Below are 19,447 nucleotides of genomic sequence, written 5' to 3' on the forward strand. Positions count from 1 at the left end.
CAGTAGTAGTAGTAGTAGTAGTAGTAGTAGTAGTAAGTAGTAGTAGTGTAGTAGTATGTAGTAGTAGTGTAGTAGTAGTAGTAGTAGTAGTAGTAGTAGTAGTAGTAGTAGTAGTAGTAGTAGTAGTATAGTAGTAGTTAGTAGTAGTAGTAGTAGTAGTATGTAGTAGTATTTAGTAGTAGTAGTAGAGTTAGTAGTAGTAGTAGTAGTATAGTAGTAGTGTTGTTAGTAGTAGTAGTTAGTAGTAGTATAGTAGTAGTAGTATAGTAGTAGTATAGTAGTAGTAGTAGTAGTAATAGTAGTAGTAGTAGCAGTAGCAGTAGCAATAGTAGTAGTAGTAGTAGTAGTAGTAGTAGTAGTAGTAGTAGTAGTAGTAGTAGTAGTAGTATATGAACGACAGTAACTATAACAATTAAAAAATCGAAGAGTATGGAAAGCAAGGAAAATACGTGGAGGAAGAAGAGAGTAAGAAAGTATTAGTGGTATGCATGTGGTTGTACATGTCTGTTAAGTAGAAAATTAGGGTGAGAGAGAGAGAGAGAGAGAGAGAGAGAGAGAGAGAGAGAGAGAGAGAGAGAGAGAGAGAGGTAATATTGGAGTACAGGTAAGGCAACAACAAAAAGGTAAAAACAGTGACCGTCGCGCCGTTGTGTCTGAGTTTACTTAGCCTGACTTGCTCACCCTCGCTCGTGCCGACTTTCTCTGGTAGAAACAGCAGACATAAACATTGGGGATGTTACTACTCATGCTGTACTGCTCGTCTACCGGGGCGTGCTGGATTCTCTCTATCCGTTAGTTTTACACATTGCCCTACCCGCCCGCGTATTTGTCTGCATAAAGTCTGATTTCCTCTCTTCCCATTTCCATAATGGAGTAATATCAAAGCGACAAACGGCGGTGGGTGGTTTCGACAGAACGATCCGAAAATTAGGTAGGGTGGGAGGGATTTGGGAGAGAGATGAAGAAACAGAAGTTGAAAAAGGCGATTTGTTTATTTACAGGTTGGAAGGTAGAACGTGGGTGAGTTTATAAAGTAAATAGGTAGATAAAGGGTGATTGAATGTTTGGCAAAGAGTTGGAAGAAGTTAGAAGTTATTAATCTAATGATTTGATACATTTTAATGAAAGTACAAAGACTACTGCGTACATTATGTCACCGACTATCGAATCACCAGTACTAGTACGGTACAATGAGTTACCGACCTTTCTACTCAGTGTGACAAAGAATGTATTACTCCTAGATATAACCTTGCCCAACATTCTTAAAGTGATACTAAGCTGCTAGAAGATGTGGATTGCAAAAAGGCATAAACAAAAATGAATATAACAGCTGCAAAAACAGAACAAAATACCAAACACGGAACGTTTCGGGCCTAAAATTCTTCTTCAGCCAACAACGAAAAACAATAAAACCAGAAATATATTACCAAAAAAAACATTAAGTGCGGCAGAGCGAAGCAATGAATTAACATTGAATCAGTCTGAGGTAAATAGATAGTAGATGTACTTATTCCTTGGTTTGAGTATTAAAGCGCTTTGAGCACATTTAGTGGATATTGCTCTATATAAAGCTCAATTAAATTTTTTTTTTAAATGGGTTCTGTCCGTGTCAAATTTTTGATTTCCACGATCTTTTGCTTTAATCACATTTCCTCTACTTTTAACAACTCAATATGTTAATTGTTTTACAATTTCTTTATTCCAGACAGATTTTATGAGCAAACGGGTTTCCCATGTCACATCAATCTAAGGCACTTGTGCTCAAGGAATCACTTAAGTAATACAATGAGAGAACAACCTTTCTAATTTTGACAATAAGTGTGACACTTTTCATAACAGAGTTGGTGATGCCAATCCATTTTGTTGGTTCAGATGTTGAAATCTGATTTCAAGAAGAAGAAAAAAAAAAATTTTGCCGCAATCTGTAATAATATCAATTAACAAAAGATAACGTTCTGGTCATGGTTAGTAATGCATGTCTGGAATGATAAAGGGACGTCACATTCTCCTGTCTCCAGATTCAAACCCCCGTTTAAACAACTTTATTGTTCATAGTGGCATGAACTTCTCATCATGGTATCTGCATATAGAAATATAGAAAGTATGAGAAGTTTAAAACTAGAAGCGAAGATGTAACGTCACAATCATGTTTCCATAACATAATCAATTCTAATGTTGATTCTGTGAATTTGCTAATGGCTCATATTATGTTTTTTTTTAAATATTGATTTTTGTGAACAACACAACAAAAACCATTGATCGATTTTTTTTTAAAAGGTATGAAACTCGGCTTGTGTCCTGTAGTCTTAAGTTGCAGTCTGTGAAGTTCCAGGTTTGAGAGTTTGTGGAAACATGAAGGTCATTTTAATCGAACGATATAAGAGGAATGAGCTATCTGGCTAAAATGTTAAATACCTGTTTTTCAAGGCTCGGCAGAGGGGTTGGTCAGTATGAGAATAACACCATAGAAACCAAATAAAAGACTTGATAGAAATACAGAAGAATGCATTTAGCACACTGTCTATAAGCAGTCAGTGTAATCTTCAAAGCAGAGATTATGTATCATAATCAGACATACGCATTCCAATGAACAATCTGTCAGAACTATTTATGACATTCTGTAATCGCTTGAGCTTGCTTTTCGTAACACCTAACTACAGAGCATTTGCAGCTTTGAAACGAAAAGGAAAAATACTAGATTTTGGTCTAATCCTCAGAACGGAACTGTCGAATAGATTCAATTTTTTCAATCGCCAGATTAATGATTAGATCATTGTATTATTCTTGGAGTCCATCGACAGTTTCAAGTTTGAGAATGTTCCAAGGTCCTTATCAATATGTATGACATCCCCTTCTTTCAGCTCAGTCTTGTTCCAGAATTAACTCTTCCAATGTCGTCTATAAAGTTTAAGCCGACAATCCCTGACAAGTATATATATATATATATATATATATATATATAATTATATATATATATATATCATCTCACTCCAGTTATATTTCGGTAGGCTTAGAAAAACATTACCTTCTAATATTAGATTATCATTCCTTTAATAGCCTTCTGTTTGAATTCATTTCAAATTAGTGAATACTTTTCTTTCTACCTTTTGTCACGTTGCCACCTATTATAAAAGCTGAAGGATTTAATCTTCCCCACTCACTTCTCTCCTTGACGGCCAGACCACTCCACTCTTCATATCACTTATATTTTAAAGATTCATACCTTACTATTGAGACTTGGTGGAAAACTTCATTATTTGATTCCACTATCAAGACCCCGGAGCTGCATTGGTCATCTTTTCCAGACATACACTGTCGAGATTGTCGGATCTGTATCTTACCGAAAGTAGTCTCTGTCTGTACAACATTACCCTTAAGACCACATAGGTTGCGTACTATTGTCATGTTCTCATTTGTATCTGCGATCATTATTTATTTATAAGAGCATTCATTTCATTAAATTTCATCTTTCTATAATCACATCACCTTTAACCAACTCGTCATATGACCTTTATTTTAAAGTTACTAGTAAATTTTGGGGCCTTGATTATTACATCTCTATTTAATAGATGTAAACTAGTTAGCTCTTGAGCTCTGATTAGACCATGATATATATGTATATAGACCTATATATAATATATATATATAATATATATATATATATATATATATATATCATTCAAAACCATACACGGTCGACACTCTGCCACACTGAGTGAATATATCAAGAGCACAATCATACTCTACCAAATCATGCAATCTGTGCTTAGAGGAGAATTTTTACATTATCATTCAACCAAACATGGCTACACTGAACAAAAGAAATGAATTCACATCCGCATGAAGACACAGAAATAAACACCTTCTTTGCAATTGCAAACCACTATGATGAGCTCAACACCATAACATCACAGGTAGTACGAAACAACACACAATTATAAATAATAGCAACAACAATAACGATTTCAATCCCTGTAGATTGCCCAAAGTAAAAGGTATAAAACAGATCTTTAGGAGTCAAAAGTGCTTGGCCTCTTGAATGATAGCAGGTCAGAAAATCCATACCTCCAGCAAATCAGCAAATTCCACTCGTGGTGTGTCAACAACCAGTTAGAGTTAAATGTAACGAAGACGAAAGAGCAATTTTTTTACTCTCGACAAACAACATCCAGAAAACATACAAATACCAGACTATAATAACCGTTGACCATTTCAAATACCTCGGAATTACCATCGACAAAGACCTCCGCTTCACAACACATTCTGACATTATTCACACAAAAAAAGGAAACAACGATCGATTGATGTCAGCACAAAGAAGCTCAAACAAGTATACAACTCCCTGGTTTTAAGCGTCCTCACATACGGAATTTCAGTATGGTACGGAGCGTGCCGTATTTAATGCAAACTCAAACGAATCATCAGGGAGGCGTCAAAAATTATCAATATCAAACTCGACAGCCTTGATTCCATTTACAACAACGATGTGGCAAACAAGGCGAGAAGCATCTTACAGCAACGTCACCACCTTCTCCGTCCAAAGTTCGAACTGCTGAAATCAGGCGCGCGGTACCGGGAAGCTAAATGTCGTACCACCAGGCATAAGAACACATTCATCCCAACAGCTATCAAAGAAATCACCAAAATGTCGAGTAGCGATAAAATGACTGACTGAACAATGGTGACTGGAATTAGAAGAGATAGATAGATGGATACACACACACACACACACACACACACACACACACACACAAAGAGAGAGAGAGAGAGAGAGAGAGAGAGAGAGAGAAAGAGAGAGAGAGAGGGGTGGGAGGGAGAAAGATTATTATTATTATTATCATTCTTCTTTTTTTTCTTCTTCTTCTTCTTCTTCTTCTTCTTCTTCTTCTTCTTCTTCTTCTTCTTCTTCTTCTTCTTCTTCTTCTTCTTCTTCTTCTTCTTCTTCTTCAACTTCTTCTTCTTCTTATTGTTCTTCTTCTTCTTCTTCTTCTTATTATTATTATTATTATTATTATTATTATTATTATTATTATTATTATTATTATTATTATTATTATTATTATTATTATTATTATTATTATTATTATTATTATTATTATTATCCAGTGGCGTGGGGCCATTGGATCGAATGGTGCCAGGCACCGCACCAATCTTTTAAAAATCATTAACAGCATAATTTAATTAAAAATAAAACTGAGAAATTATAACTCCACTGTCTTTCGCCAACTCGCCAACAACATACTGCCTTTTTAGTCTCCGCTCTATTCAAGATTCCGATTCACGCACTGCGCCGACTCGTGTGTTGGTGACATCACTGCGCGAATTAGTGACTGGATCAACACCGTGGTGCAAAGCAATCCGAGCTCCAGTTAATGCTCTATCCTTTAGTATCGCTACAGCTGATTGAGCGAGAAACTGGGTCGAATTATACTATCCTCAAATAGCGGAAAACCCCTCGACTTGTGCCAGGATCTGAGAGCCCCACCGTTGGACTGGGGGGATGCGCCAATGTTACACCATGTCATAATAAGGGTAACTTCGGCCATCCAAATTATTACATTAACTGTCAAAAACACTGATCATTGCCAAGTAAGCAGCAAAGAGACTCAACATAAAACTTAAAAATATGACACATTAATCCCCCCCCCCCCCTCATCTCAATTCCACGATTATTGTAATTCTATGCAACGAAGCATTGTGGACGAATTTACCAACACATTTCTTGCTTGTAGTGCCGAGTTGATGGTTAGGTGTGTATGAGTGTTTATATGTTGTGTTTGTGTGTGTATGTGTGTCTTTGTGTGTGTGTGTATTTGTGAGCTCCGGGTGATTTATCAAAACGAATCATTATCCGATAAAAATTGTCCACCTGTAATAAAATTGCTGTCTACCATTGTTGATACTGGCTTGCAGACTAGCTTCAAGGAAAACACAAAACTTCTAAAAATCATCATCACAACGCCTATAGCTTGTTTTAGCACCCTTAAAAGAGTGAAACATTTCTTGCGAAATTCAATGAAACAGAAGCGGTTAAATTCGTTGATGATTCTATCAATTCACAAAGCTGAAATAGATGCAATTCCAGATTTCAATAAACAAATTATAAAAAGATTTGCAGAGATGAAACATCGCCGTGCAGATTTTCTTTACAAGTACTAAAAGTAAGTACTTTCTGTCAAAGAATGTTTTTTTCTCTTTTGATTTACAGTTATCACATATTGATTGCATTATCTATCAAATCCAATCCTTTAATTGGTGGACAAAGAATAAATACAAAAACCTTTTCATACGGGACTGGTATCTCAGCATTGTGGCTTGTTGTTTGCATGAATTATTTGTTTTTGTGAGTTTTGTCCACTCGTAGAAACCATCGACCATCCCCCCCCCCCCCCCCCCCCCCCACTTTCCAAAAAGAGAGTTTTTAACATGTGCTCTCTCCTCTTGATCGTGTTCACTGTTTTAGAAGTTTGTTTCTTCTTCTAATCATGGCACCACCATATGTAGTCAATACGCCACGCCGCTGTTATTATCATTATATTATCATTATTATTATTATTATCATCATCATTACTGTCAGTATTATTATCATCGTTATTACTACTATTTTAATTACTTTTTTCCCTAGTACAAGAGCTGTAACCTAACAATAATTGCCTATTTGGACAATAAAGATTATTATTATTATTAAATTCATATATATATATATATATATATATGTGTGTGTGTGTGTGTGTGTGTGTGTTTGTGTGTGTGTGTGAACTAATATCGACTTATATACGCAATAAAACCATAAGTGTTGGAGACCAACTGAAAGAGAAATTATAGAGGATTCATAAAATCACATATTTATTGACTGGCGAGACGCCTTTGCTGTACAGAAAATAACAACTTTTAAAAGCTGAAAATCACAACTTGGCAGAAATGATTTTTGTAATTAATATTTGTTATGGCCTCTTCTTCATCAGTACCAGACGCTTCGTTGACTTTGTAAGACTTCCGACTGTTTTTGGTGCTTGTTTTGGTCCAACATTAGTATCGTTATCTCTTCGAATTAGGCGGTGTTAACGTCTTTTTAATTGCATACCGCATAATATGTTACTCAGGATTCATATCTGGTGACAGGACCAGCCACCTTAAGGTTTCAGCATTGTGATCCCTCAAGAAGCACTGATTGGTATGCTCTATTGGGTGGGACATTTTCGTGGGGCAAGATGTCAAATTTTATTGCCAGGTTTGTTGATAAAAAGAATGTGTGTGTGTGTCAAAATTCTCTTTGTATAATGAGATTGCGTGAAACGGAATTACTATAGGTAGCTCAACAACGTTTCATAGCCTAGTTTGACAGACCATTACTAGACATGAAAACGCTTTTTTGAAGCAGGTAGTCTAGGTTCCAACACATACCATATGCAAAAGAACCAGAACATCTGCTGAGGTTTAATCATCAGACGAGAAGAGCTGATATTTTATGTGGTGGTCTTTTCCCCTCGTATTACTCCGTATTGTCTGTCACATTGTCATATTATAATCCCAACACTTTTACAGAATTTTTGACATTAGATAATAAATACAACATAATGTTGTGAGTATTTGTATTAAACGATCTTGTGAAAGTTGGATCAATTTTATAATGAAAATTATCTTTGCACAATAATGTGGTTGCAATGCAACATTTATTTAACCTCATAAATAGAAATGTAATACATAAACGTAATATTTTAGCGATACCAGAAGCATAAAAATGTTAAAATTCAAAGATGGGGATATCAGTATGACAGTATTTATACAAACCAGGTGTTGTAGAGGCTGATGGCGTTTATGCCAACAATGATGGCGATGATACGGTTTGCAACAACGTAAAACACCCAAGACAGGAGGAGAATGGCGGTGCCAACAAACAGGCATCTTATTCCAAATCACCCGTTTCTATGGGTCATAATTTTAGTCGGCGGATTTTTTTTTTATATAAACACCGGAACCAGCTTCAAAGTCTTCACAACATGCATTATTACAGCTGGTTAAACATGATAACCAGAAAAAATGGAAGTATCATTATTGTTATAGAATCGATTACACAATTATCTATCACAAGAAATTATGTTTTGACTTACTTCGTGGGGCAACAGTTAATCAATTTTAAAATGATGTAGACCTTTTCTACGTTTTCAATCATTTTTGCAGTTTCATAAAGCATATTTCTTTCTTTTTTCTTTGTGTTCATGATAAATTTGTAGCTATTCACTTCTTTGAGAAAATGTAATAGTCGAGTAATGACCAAGTTACGGTTGATCAATTCACAGTAACGAAATCTAGTTTTAAGTCTTTTTTTTCAACTCATTTTGTATTTAAACAATAGTGGAATCATAATAACGATAATTTTCGACCAATTCCTGTTCCTCATAAGATCAGAAGAACCCGCCATATATGCTTTTTACACCGTCCACAAAGTGTTTTTAGGTCGGCCTCCTTTCCTTTTGTCCAAGGGGGTTTCAGGTAAGGGTACTATATGGAGTTTTCAGAAAACATCCACCATCATTTCGACTTCACCTTTTATAGGCACTTGATTATCGTTCGTCTGGGCCTGGAGGGAAGAGTTGATTTGCCAGATTAAGCATTGATGATCTTCTCTGATCTGTAACATGACAGGCTCCTATGAGACAAAATGTGAACCCATGCTTTATTCAATGAAAAAAGGAAAAGATTCTTCGGTTTAAGAAGAAATTAGATATGCTGCCAATTGATATTGTCCGTTTCACAAAATAGAATAGGGGACAGATTCCGATTTTAGGTTCCTAATGGCTCTGGATGACTACTTTTTGTAGCATCACTCTTAAATTCTCATCAATACAAATCATCATCGTTGGGTGAAACAAAATGGACATTTTGTAGAAATCAGCTACAAAACATTCTACTATTTTGACGATTTATAAAACTAAAATTAAATTACTTCTCTTTGCTTTAAAAATTGAAATAAAATGTATTTTTAACTAAAACGGTCCATTTATAATATTGATTTTTTTGCTCTGAACCCAGCAGTTACAAGTCTTCCTAACATTGTCCAACTTGAAATGTTGTTTTCCACAACGATGTCAAAGGCATAGAGAGGGCTAGGTTGTGATCCGAGCAAATTTTCGATTTTCATTTAATTTGTCGTTGTTACTCGGAGTTGCCCTGTCCGTCTTTGATCCCTCACATGCCCTTTCATTGTTGAACTTTGCGATAATAGAATAAAAGGTAGCTCTAACATTATCGAGAACTTAAGAACCTGCATTTTTAATTGCCGTGTAGCATTCTTTATAATTTCTTTGTGGTGCTGTAATGTTTTTATACAATGATAGCCAAAGTAATTTGTAATTAAGCGCTTAGAGTCTGGTGTCTCGGAGTTATAGCGCTATATAAGTTTTCAGCATTATTATTATTATTATTATTATTATTATTATTATTATTATTATTATTATTATTATTATTATTTTATTATTATTATTATTATTATTATTATTATTATTATTATTATTATTATTATTATATTATTATTTATTATTATTATTATTATTATTATTATTATTATATTATTATTATTATAGCTGGTGAATGGTGAAAGGTTCCAATACATTTATGGATAGGTTGAGTACTCAGGATCAATAACATAAAAAATTTACCAAAACCAAAGGCTACCATCACGATGTTTTAGGCCAATTTTCAAATGTGCATAATGCCAACAATTTCAATTCCATTATTATTCATAAATGTGTTTTAATAGTGTCTGCTTTTTGTGCTAAAGTTTGAAGTGAATGGAAATAGTATTATTAGAGTTACGGCCGGCACTCACTTATTTATAGATCTGATAACCCAATTCCTAATGGGTTCACTGTAGTAATGGAAATCTCAAAAAAATGACAACAATGTAAAACTAGGCCCATAAGTGGTTTCGGATGTCAGACCGTCGGTTAACGGCACATTTTGATCAAAATTTTGACAAGTGTAAATAAAGATAATCATGATTTTAAAAAGCTATTCTAGAATAATTACTCAATTTTATTCAAAATAATGTTAACGCTAGCCGGCACAATTATATATGTTTATTGTTTTAATATATTTTATAATACACACGGCTTCAGAAACAGTATACTAAATGTTTACCACTGTCTATTAAATTGTATTATCATGGATTATAGGTCAAAAGATCAAATTTGAAAATGATGCCAAAAGTGTTCAAATTCAACTTATTTAAAAAACGGGCTGTGTATAGATGGTACGTTACTGTTCTGAAATCTGTCTTAGATAAATGGAAACAATGATTTAAGAGTTATGACTAATTTTAGTCAACATTGTAATACGTGTAAAGAAGGATTTTGAGAAGTAATTTCTTAACTTACACGAATGCTAATGAATTCCCATATAAATTGGACAAAATTATTAAATAATGATCTTTTGGAAAAAGAAAAGCAAGAAACTCAATAAAAGTTTACCAAAATCGAATCACATTATCATCGATTTTTAAGGTCAATAGGTCAAATACGCAAATTGTTCCATAACAATACTCAAATCTATTATTTTTCATAAATTTGCTTGATATGGTGACTACTTTATTGCGCTGATATTTTAAACAGATGCAAAAGATAATTTGAGAGTAACGGTTTGATTTGGTCAAAATTTTAATAGGTTTAAAGATGCATTTTTAGAATTTTGACATGCAATTTCTAAAATTACGGGAGCGCTTTTAAAAGTTCATTTATTTAATCTCTTTAATAAATGGGATTATTAAATATATTTTATTTTGATAGTTGTTTGGATGATTATTTGATTCAAAAACATTATAATAGAAGTTTACTTTAATTAAATGGTACTGAAATCAATTTTAGAGACCAAAAGGTGAACATAATACTCCAAATAAACAATCAGAAAAAAAATAGCATTATCAGAGAAAATTTGCTTAAAACTACGTATTAATTTTGATCTAAGACATCAAACCACTGTATAAAGTAGTATTTGAATTATGTCTCTGTTGAATTAAACAAGAAGAAAAAAGTTAATTCTGAATATTGGCGTAGTTTAAAACGTTAAATTCCTAAATTTTCAGTAAATTTTTTGATAGCTTCAGGATTAAGGAATATTGTGTCGAATTATTCTCTCTTTATTGTGCTCAAGTTTATAGATCCAACCCACGGGATAATATGTTGCCCATCGTCTCAATTTGGTTTATATCATGTCGGGATGAATCAAATTCCCCCAAAAATTGAATTTAAAGTGAATTGGCTAGAATTACAAAACTTGAACCTCAGGCAGTGTGAGAAACTACATTCATTCTTTTTCAAATTGGCTTATTATTCCAAAAACATTTCAAGATTGAGACTTAAAAGTCAATAGTGTCTCTATCACACAGAAGAATACTGGATGGAGACGGCAGGTCATATGTTAGAGATGACACGTTATCGGTGTTTTAATAGAAACAAAGAAGATTTTCATAATTTTGACACACATTTTCTTCATTTATTGAAGCGCTTTTGAAATTATATAAAATATGATTTGCCAAAGAAAGAATAATTATTTCATTCTGCCTCATTATTTTGATGTTGTGTAATAGACCTGTATTAAAATTACAGATATCCATATCTTCTGGAAGGAAGTTGGGGGAGGGGGGTAGCGAAGGGGTGCCACTCCCAAAATCAATTTCAGGACAAAAATTATTAAATCATGATTATAGATTTTTATTTTTGAAAAGGAATCAATATTATGCTCTTGTACAGGTGTAGGGTACAGCATCTTTATAGACCAAACATTCAAGAAGACCATTTGTGACGATGGAAATTCAACAGGTACTTTCCACACCTTACGATGAAAGCAGCCACCTGTTTGAATTTGTGGACAACGAATAATTTCCCCCTACGCGTACGACAGTTCACACCGAGCGGCCAGAAAATATAATCCACCACCCATGACAAGCACACACGCCTGGCTGTCCGGTATATCTGGAAAATGGAAATCTAATAAGTGTTAACATCTGAATAGACCCCCCCCCCCCCCCACACACACACACACTAGCTTCACGACTTTAAAGATTTTGAAGAAATCCATTAGTCGAGGAGAGAGCCGCTTGGAGGATATATAAACACGTTGAGGAAGTGTATCGCCCTCTTCAGAAAAAAAAAAGAATTCTATATGGAAAAAGGACTCAGCCTTTTTTCTATTAAATGGTGTATTATTGTATTAGGGACTTCAATCCCTCCCTATGAAAAGGAATTCCTGCCTGACATCATTACATCAGCCCTACACAAAGCATTAAGTACCAGAGAGACAAATCAAATGGCTATGTTGAAGTGCTCAATGATGTCATAAAACAAAAATCGGTAAATACGTACATTTATACTTATAAATCTGAATAAATATGTCTATTATTTTATTGTCAAATATAAGTGAGACTGGGACTTGTTTTTCTTATTCATTATTAATTTCATTGTGAAGGTTATCCTCTTATACGAGCCATTAAATATAGCTGTTTGTTTTATCATTTATTATGTATCGGGGAAATCATAGGTTTTGCAAACCTCTATAATATAAAACGAATTAATAGGGCGGTTCTATGGGTGTAGAAGCAGACTGTCTATGTAAAATGCCTGAGTGGTCAGGAGAATTATAACTTATTTTTGTATTAAAATAAAATTTTATCTCCACCTTAAACTACACATTGTACCCTTTATAACATCATTATCATAATATTAAAGCAAGTCGAACACAACACTAAAAAGAAGGCATGGCACGGGAAAATGACAGAACAGGATTCCACACGAGTAATAATATTTGTACCAAAATTACTATAATCATGGTTCTAGGGGCAGCTGCCTTTGACACCATTGACCATGACATTTTGTTAAGAAGACTAGAAAATACGTTCGGCATAAAAGGAATTGCCCTTAAATGGTTTAAATCATATTTACAGGATCGATGGCAGACTGTCGTGGTGAATGGTGTTCAGTCAGTTTTACTAAATTTTGGAGTGCCACAAGGCTCTGTTCTTGGCCTTGTCCTTTTTACTGTATATATGCAGCCCCTTTCTAGTGTGATATCCAGATTCAATCTGAGTTATCATTTTTATGCAGATGATACGCAAATATATGATTCAGCACCCCTTAGTAATTTACAGTTCTTAATACAACGAATTACGAGCTGTTTTAATGAGATTAAATCTTGGATTTACCACAATAAGTTAAAATTAAATGATAGTAAAACTGAGATTTTAATGTGTGGAAGGCCGAGTATCATTAAACAGGCAAATAAATCACCTATCACTCTCAGAAATAGCACAATAGAATTTTCAAATAAAGCAAAAAACCTTGGCGTCATCACTGATAAAGATCTTTCCATGACAAGCCACTTGAATAACACCATACAATCTATGTACATAGAAATGAAAAAAATAAGCAAAATTCGTAATTTAATACCGAAGCATATAACAGAACTTTTAATTAATTCCCTGGTTTTATCTAAATTGGACTATTGTAACTCCCTTTGGGCGAATTTAGCTAAAGACAAAATTAGCAAACTTCAGGTTGCTCGAAATAACGCAGCCAGGCTCATTGTACGCAATAACAAAAAATACCCGTCAGCAACTCTTCTACATTGGCTTCCTGTTGAAAAAAGAGTTGCCTATAAGATTTGTACTGTTGTCTACAAATCCCTGAGCACGAACAGTCCCTCCTATATTAAAGACCTGCTAAACATATATGTCCCCAATAGAAACTTGAGGTCAAGCAGTGACCAATCAATCCTTGTCAAACCTAAGCCATTGCGTAAAATAGGTGAACAGTCTTTTCAATTTTCGGCCCCCCATTTTTGGAACTCTCTCCCGTCACACGTGAGATGCTCGGATTCGTTGACAACGTTCAAATCTCGCTTAAAGTTTTATCTTTTTACGTCATAATGTTGCAATATTATTTTCATATTTTGTTGTTGTTAAATTGAATTCGTATCACGTTTCCTTCACACTTGTCTCACTGTAATATGTTTTGTTTTATATCACTGTAAAGCGCTTAGAGCCTGTGACAACGGGGTAAAGCGCTATATAAATGCCATTTATTATTATTATTATTATATTATTATTATTATTATTTTTTTATTATTATTATTATTATTATTATTATTTATTATTTTATTATATAAGAGTTGAATTGCAAAATGACCACAGCATCGAAATTATTGTCAAAGTTTATATTCTATCAATTAAAAAGACATTGAAAATTTCCATAATCATTCATTCGTCTCGTGTTATAAAAGATGTCTCCGTAACTTTTTTCATAACTTGGCGTGTAGAAAGCCACGAACTGCACTATTCACTACTATAATGCGTAATACTCACTGTATTTAAAATAAATACGGGACAGTCTATAGCACTGATCCCTACATTGAAACACTGCATCAACATTGTACAGACATCAATATACAAAAGGGTAGTAATCGATTATTCGAATTATAGTGTCTACGATTGACGTAAATCCATGTCCGACAACTAGAATAATTTCATTAAAAATAAAATTGTAAAATACCGTATGTTTGTCCTTTTTAAGCACCATTTTGAAATGATTGTAACATTTGAGAAAAATCCGAATAAAAATTACAACGCATCAGATCAATTTTTTAAAATGTATATTGAGAAATTAGCCTTTTTGTCTCCAATGATAACAAAAGCTATTATTAGCAAAATAAAGACATTCCAGAAGCATATATACACATATACATTTCACCTGTTCATGCTTCAAAGTATACTAATCATGCTCTAGAGTATACGGGTTTAGAAAATAATATTGCTTTTGGGGTATCGCCGTGGTTTTAGTGTAAGATCAATTAAACAGCATCATAACAATGAGGCAAAATGATATTCCAAAATGTATTTCAACAAATGAAAAGAAAACCAAATCAAAGTATTGTTCCAAGTAGCGTATCTATAATATTACTCTATGCATTGATGTAAACCTCAGTATAATAAATCATCATTCTGATCTCAATTCTAAACATTTGAAATGATCTATAATTTCTTCTTTTTGTCATAATTTGCACATTTTGACCCGAAGATAAACATGTTTGTTTTTGGTGAACTTTTAGAGCAATATTTTTTAATTCTTAAGCTTTCTACAATTATAGTAGAAATTTAGGAAGCTATTGTTTTGGTGTTTAGAAGCGATATATTAATAATTTAGGTGGTCTCAAACAAAATGCTCTCGGAATCCACATCTGTTCCCTATTTGAACCCTTTCCGGTTGTCTTACTTTTTCTCGTATGATTTTAATTTTAAATCTAGACTATTTTACTTTCCCATAATCTTTCTTCTTGCTGGCGTTGAAATGATCTAAATGTGTTGCAAGCGCCGTAAAACCCTTAAAGACAAAACAAAACAAAGGTGTGATTTTACTTATTATTCTTTCTTTTTTCCTATACTATTAACTTTTGACCTCAAAAGTGCGAAGCTTACGAGGCCAACTATAGAGCTGAGGCATTGGCAATCAAAGAGGGGATAAAGACAATCAGGTAATCAAACACCCTCGTCAATACTAAAATAGTCTTCCTCTACTTATGCCAAACAAGCATCAGTCACTACAACCAATTGCTCTAACAATAAATGACTGTGTTATACTCCTTCAAATTTCATCATTAAATGTTGTTGGTTTATTTAAAGGAGAATAATGTATAATAATAATAATACGACTTCTGACCAATACCGGGAAATCATTAACCTCGAGCCTACACCCTGTAAACTCAGTGTTTCGCCCTAGGATCAAATAATTCGGGATATCGGTCAAACATCTTATAATTTGGAAAAGGCTCTTTGTTCACTTTGTGGCAACCCACTTGGGTGTGAAATGAACGCCTTGCCGGTAACAACGTTGTCTGTCTAAATAGAATTGAAATTGAATTGTAAGACGAAATCTAGGAAACAGCAATAGACCGTTTTTTTCACCAAAGTTAAATATTTGGTTTTATTTTTGTTTGTTTTGTTTGGGTTTTTGGGGGATTTGTTTGTATTGTTTTTTTGTTTGTTAATTTTTTTTTTTTTTTTTTTTTTTTTTTTTTTTGGCAAGAGTAGGGGATTTTTTTAACAATTTGTTTTTGTTTTGCTTTGTTTAGATTTTGTTGGGGTTTTTGTTTGTTTGATTTCCGTTTGGTTTGGCTTGGGGTTTGGAGGGGGCGGTTTGGGTCTTTAAAACTGAGTATTGCTTTGCTGTTCTTGTTTCTATTGAGGATACCGATTTGGTAGCGCACGCACCTCACAAGAAACTGGGACTGTTTCGATCCCCATTGCATTCGAGTGATTGTGTTGCTGGATCTGTTAGATTTGGCCTAGTGGGAAGTAGTAGTAGGCATCCTTCCGTCTCAAGAAACGGTGGTTTGCGCCCTGTGTGATTTTGGTCTCATCAGTCTTGTTGAGAGCAGCGACGGACGTGACTCAGCAACCTGATCCTTGCAAGGCAGTCTCTCGTCTCTACCGCAGTAGCAGTTTACTGTGATCAGTGCTTGGTTCTGCTAGCGAGAAGTACTTTGTGTAATATCCGGATAGATACAGTCCCTTTTCTTGTGAAGCGAATTTTCGACCATCTGAGCTATCGAATCCCCCTTTATGGCCGAAACGTTGTTTCGTTTATTTGTCTTGTCGGATCTCCGAGCCAAAAACCAAACACAGTTTTGTACAGAGGTAATTTATCGTTACTTGGCACATCCAAGATATGTGTTTGAGATTATTTAATTTATGTGTGTCTGTGTGTGTGTGTGTGTGAGTGTGTGTGTGTGTGTGTATACGCGCGCACGCGCCTGTGTGTGTCTATGTTTTTTTTCTGTGTGTGAGCGGGTGTATGTGTGCGACGTTGGTAAGCGTCTGTATATGTGAGCATGTGCCTATTAGATAAATGAGAATTATGTCTATGTAAAACCCACCGATTAACACCAGAGTTCACCTTTATACAGGAATCAGTCTGTTCTTGATTCGATCCCTCATGTTTCATTTCATAGCCAGGTAATTCAAGTGAAAGCAGCTCCGCTTGTCATGTCTTTACATCCATCTCTACCGCATTATGGTGCAGTGGAGCCCCTTAGACTACAACTGGGTAAATGGGAAAAACAACCCCTTCTACAAAAACTGAATACAAGAGGGGAAATCATAGAGGTGGAATCTTTTGCTTTTTTTACGGGCCAACCGCTCTGTCAACTCTATTGATTCATATTGATATAAGTTATAGTATACCTCCTCGAAATGTGTTTATTGCAAATCTCATTAAGGCCTCGTCTATGAAATAGCCTTTAGTCTCTATATGTTGAAGATGGAAAAGCAAAGTAAAGTTACTTCTATTGATCGCAAAGCCATCATAGATGTTTGAATTATCTTTCATTATTGGAGGTTTGGAGGCACCAGAAGCCGCACAGAAAACAGTCGGAAAGTTCAACTTACAGTTGAATTAGACACTGGATGTTATTGTTTCTGAGAGCCTTAACTATTGTATTTTTTCTAAGAACTAAATGCTAAGATGATTATTTGAAACTAAAATATTAAAAAGAATATACACGAATTGCATGTATTTCTATTGTCTACGTCCGCCTTATTACTTTATCTGATGTTATATTTTAAAGCGCCTATTCCATGTCCCCCAAGCTGTCCGAGGTCTCCCTCCTTCAGGGCATAAGTAGGTCATTAATAATTCTTAAAATGGTTGTTTCTCAATTGTTGTTTTTCACGAGAAACAAACTGGAAAGGTTCAATAAGATTATTCAAGAAGAGCCGATTCATAAAATGATTCAATTCAACTTTTGCTAAAATTTTAGAGAGGAATGGGAGATTTGAAACAGGGCGATAGTTTGATTTTTCTTTTTTTAGATTTTCAGTATCTATAGTTGGTTTTAATAAGTTGAGAAATTTTTGCTTTTTTTAACAATCGGATGCAATATCAAATCTAAAGTGATTTATGATTTCAGTTATGGGATCCAAAGATCGATGTGAATCGGCTCAAGACAACATGTATTAGAAGAACGAAATGTTATTAATTTCAAATAATGGTGTTACCAGGTTAAAAGTATCAAAAATGGAAGCTTCAACTTTTCGAAAGAGGGACCAATTACAATGTGTACTATTTCACAAAACAAGCTCATCTCTTATTTTTGATTTTTTTAAACAATATAATTTGCAATAACATCTAGTAAATCAAAAATGGGTAAATTGATCGTTTTCTACTCTGAGCGGGAACACAATAGGATTCAATAGTCGTAACGTCACTTCCTTCCTAATGACGCATGGTAACTTAGTAACACTGGCTCTAAACTATCGGAACAATGGCGGACGCCCGTATGAAATATTTCTCTGGCGAGCATAAAGGGTATCCAGAGGGAAAAAAAACACATAAATTTGATCATGTTTTGACTTTTAAACATTCTGATCACAAGGCATATGAAAAGTTCTAGCCAGCATGAAAAATAAAAAGTAATGATTTTCTTTGTTTAGAACCAAGATGGCCGCCGTTGCCGGGCGCGTGACATCAGACTATTGAATCGTATTCATTCACAATGCTAAAAAAAGTGTTCCAGAATTCCAACTAATATTCCAAATAATATTATCTTTTTGTTCTGCCCAAATGGTGTTTTGTACGTTAGTCAGTTCTCACTCCTGTTGATTTCCCAACAAATCCGTTCCGCTTCTCGGCGACAACACCAAGTTAAAGATTTTCATTCATCGGGTGAGACGAACGATCGCGTGATCAAATTCTCTTTCTCGTTCTCTCGTCAAAACAATTCAGAACGAAGATGGAGCCCGCCTTTCAAGTTAAAAGATGAAAACTGTTAGGAATAAGTGTGCTTTGATATATATATCAATTTGCGACAAAAGTAAAATATGTTGTAGAAATTGCGATTTGATCCTTTTTTTATTCGCTAGTATAAATCGTTGACATCGCACTTTGGTAAAAATCGGACAAAAATTACGGTTTTGATGATAAAACATGACTTTGATGACAATTATTGTAAACTTAAAACATTATTAGGAATAATTCATAACCCCTTTATTTGCGGGTCGATTTTGTCATTCATGGTATCAATTCTATTATAAAAGAGAGATAGGAACTTCAGAGTTATTTTTCTGTTGCGAACTTATTACTCTGTATTATTTAGCACAAATAAAAATGCTTGGCAAATAAAAATGTTACCTCTTTGATCTACCGCCACCATCTATTCGTGTAGAATTGTGAGTCAAGCGTCTCAAAGTCTTAAACCAAGAGACTCGGTCGACCGTCAAGATATTACGCTTCTGATTTGCAAAAAAATGTAACACCGTTTTGAGCAGGCCTAATAGCTAAAACCTAAAATTAAAAAATATAATTGTGAGGAATTTGAAATTTACATTGCTGAAATCAGCTTGAAAAAAGAAGGACATTGGTCTTTATTTCAGAAAAATCGGTTGAAAACCAACTGTTTCACGAAT

General features: G+C 34.3%; 1 long non-coding RNA gene across 10 annotated transcripts in view; it reads right to left on the minus strand.

Moving 5' to 3' along the window:
• Positions 1-1,768: 1,768 nt before the first annotated feature.
• The window catches only part of LOC144972636 (uncharacterized), a 24,309-nt gene continuing 6,630 nt past the window's right edge, over positions 1,769-19,447 (minus strand). For 4 of the 10 annotated variants that reach the window (XR_013645391.1, XR_013645388.1, XR_013645390.1 and 1 more), the window contains one exon: positions 11,743-11,969. This is a non-coding gene — a long non-coding RNA (uncharacterized LOC144972636). Of the gene's footprint in view, positions 2,081-7,694; positions 8,651-11,742; positions 11,970-19,447 lie in introns of those variants that run through there. The other 6 variants (XR_013645397.1, XR_013645395.1, XR_013645396.1 and 3 more) reach the window with 2 other exon arrangements.

The sequence above is a fragment of the Berghia stephanieae genome, chromosome 5 (genome assembly GCF_034508935.2).
Source record: "Berghia stephanieae isolate SIO BIC M18660-M18661 chromosome 5, UCSD_Bste_1.3, whole genome shotgun sequence".
In the NCBI taxonomy this organism is placed as follows: domain Eukaryota; kingdom Metazoa; phylum Mollusca; class Gastropoda; order Nudibranchia; family Aeolidiidae; genus Berghia; species Berghia stephanieae.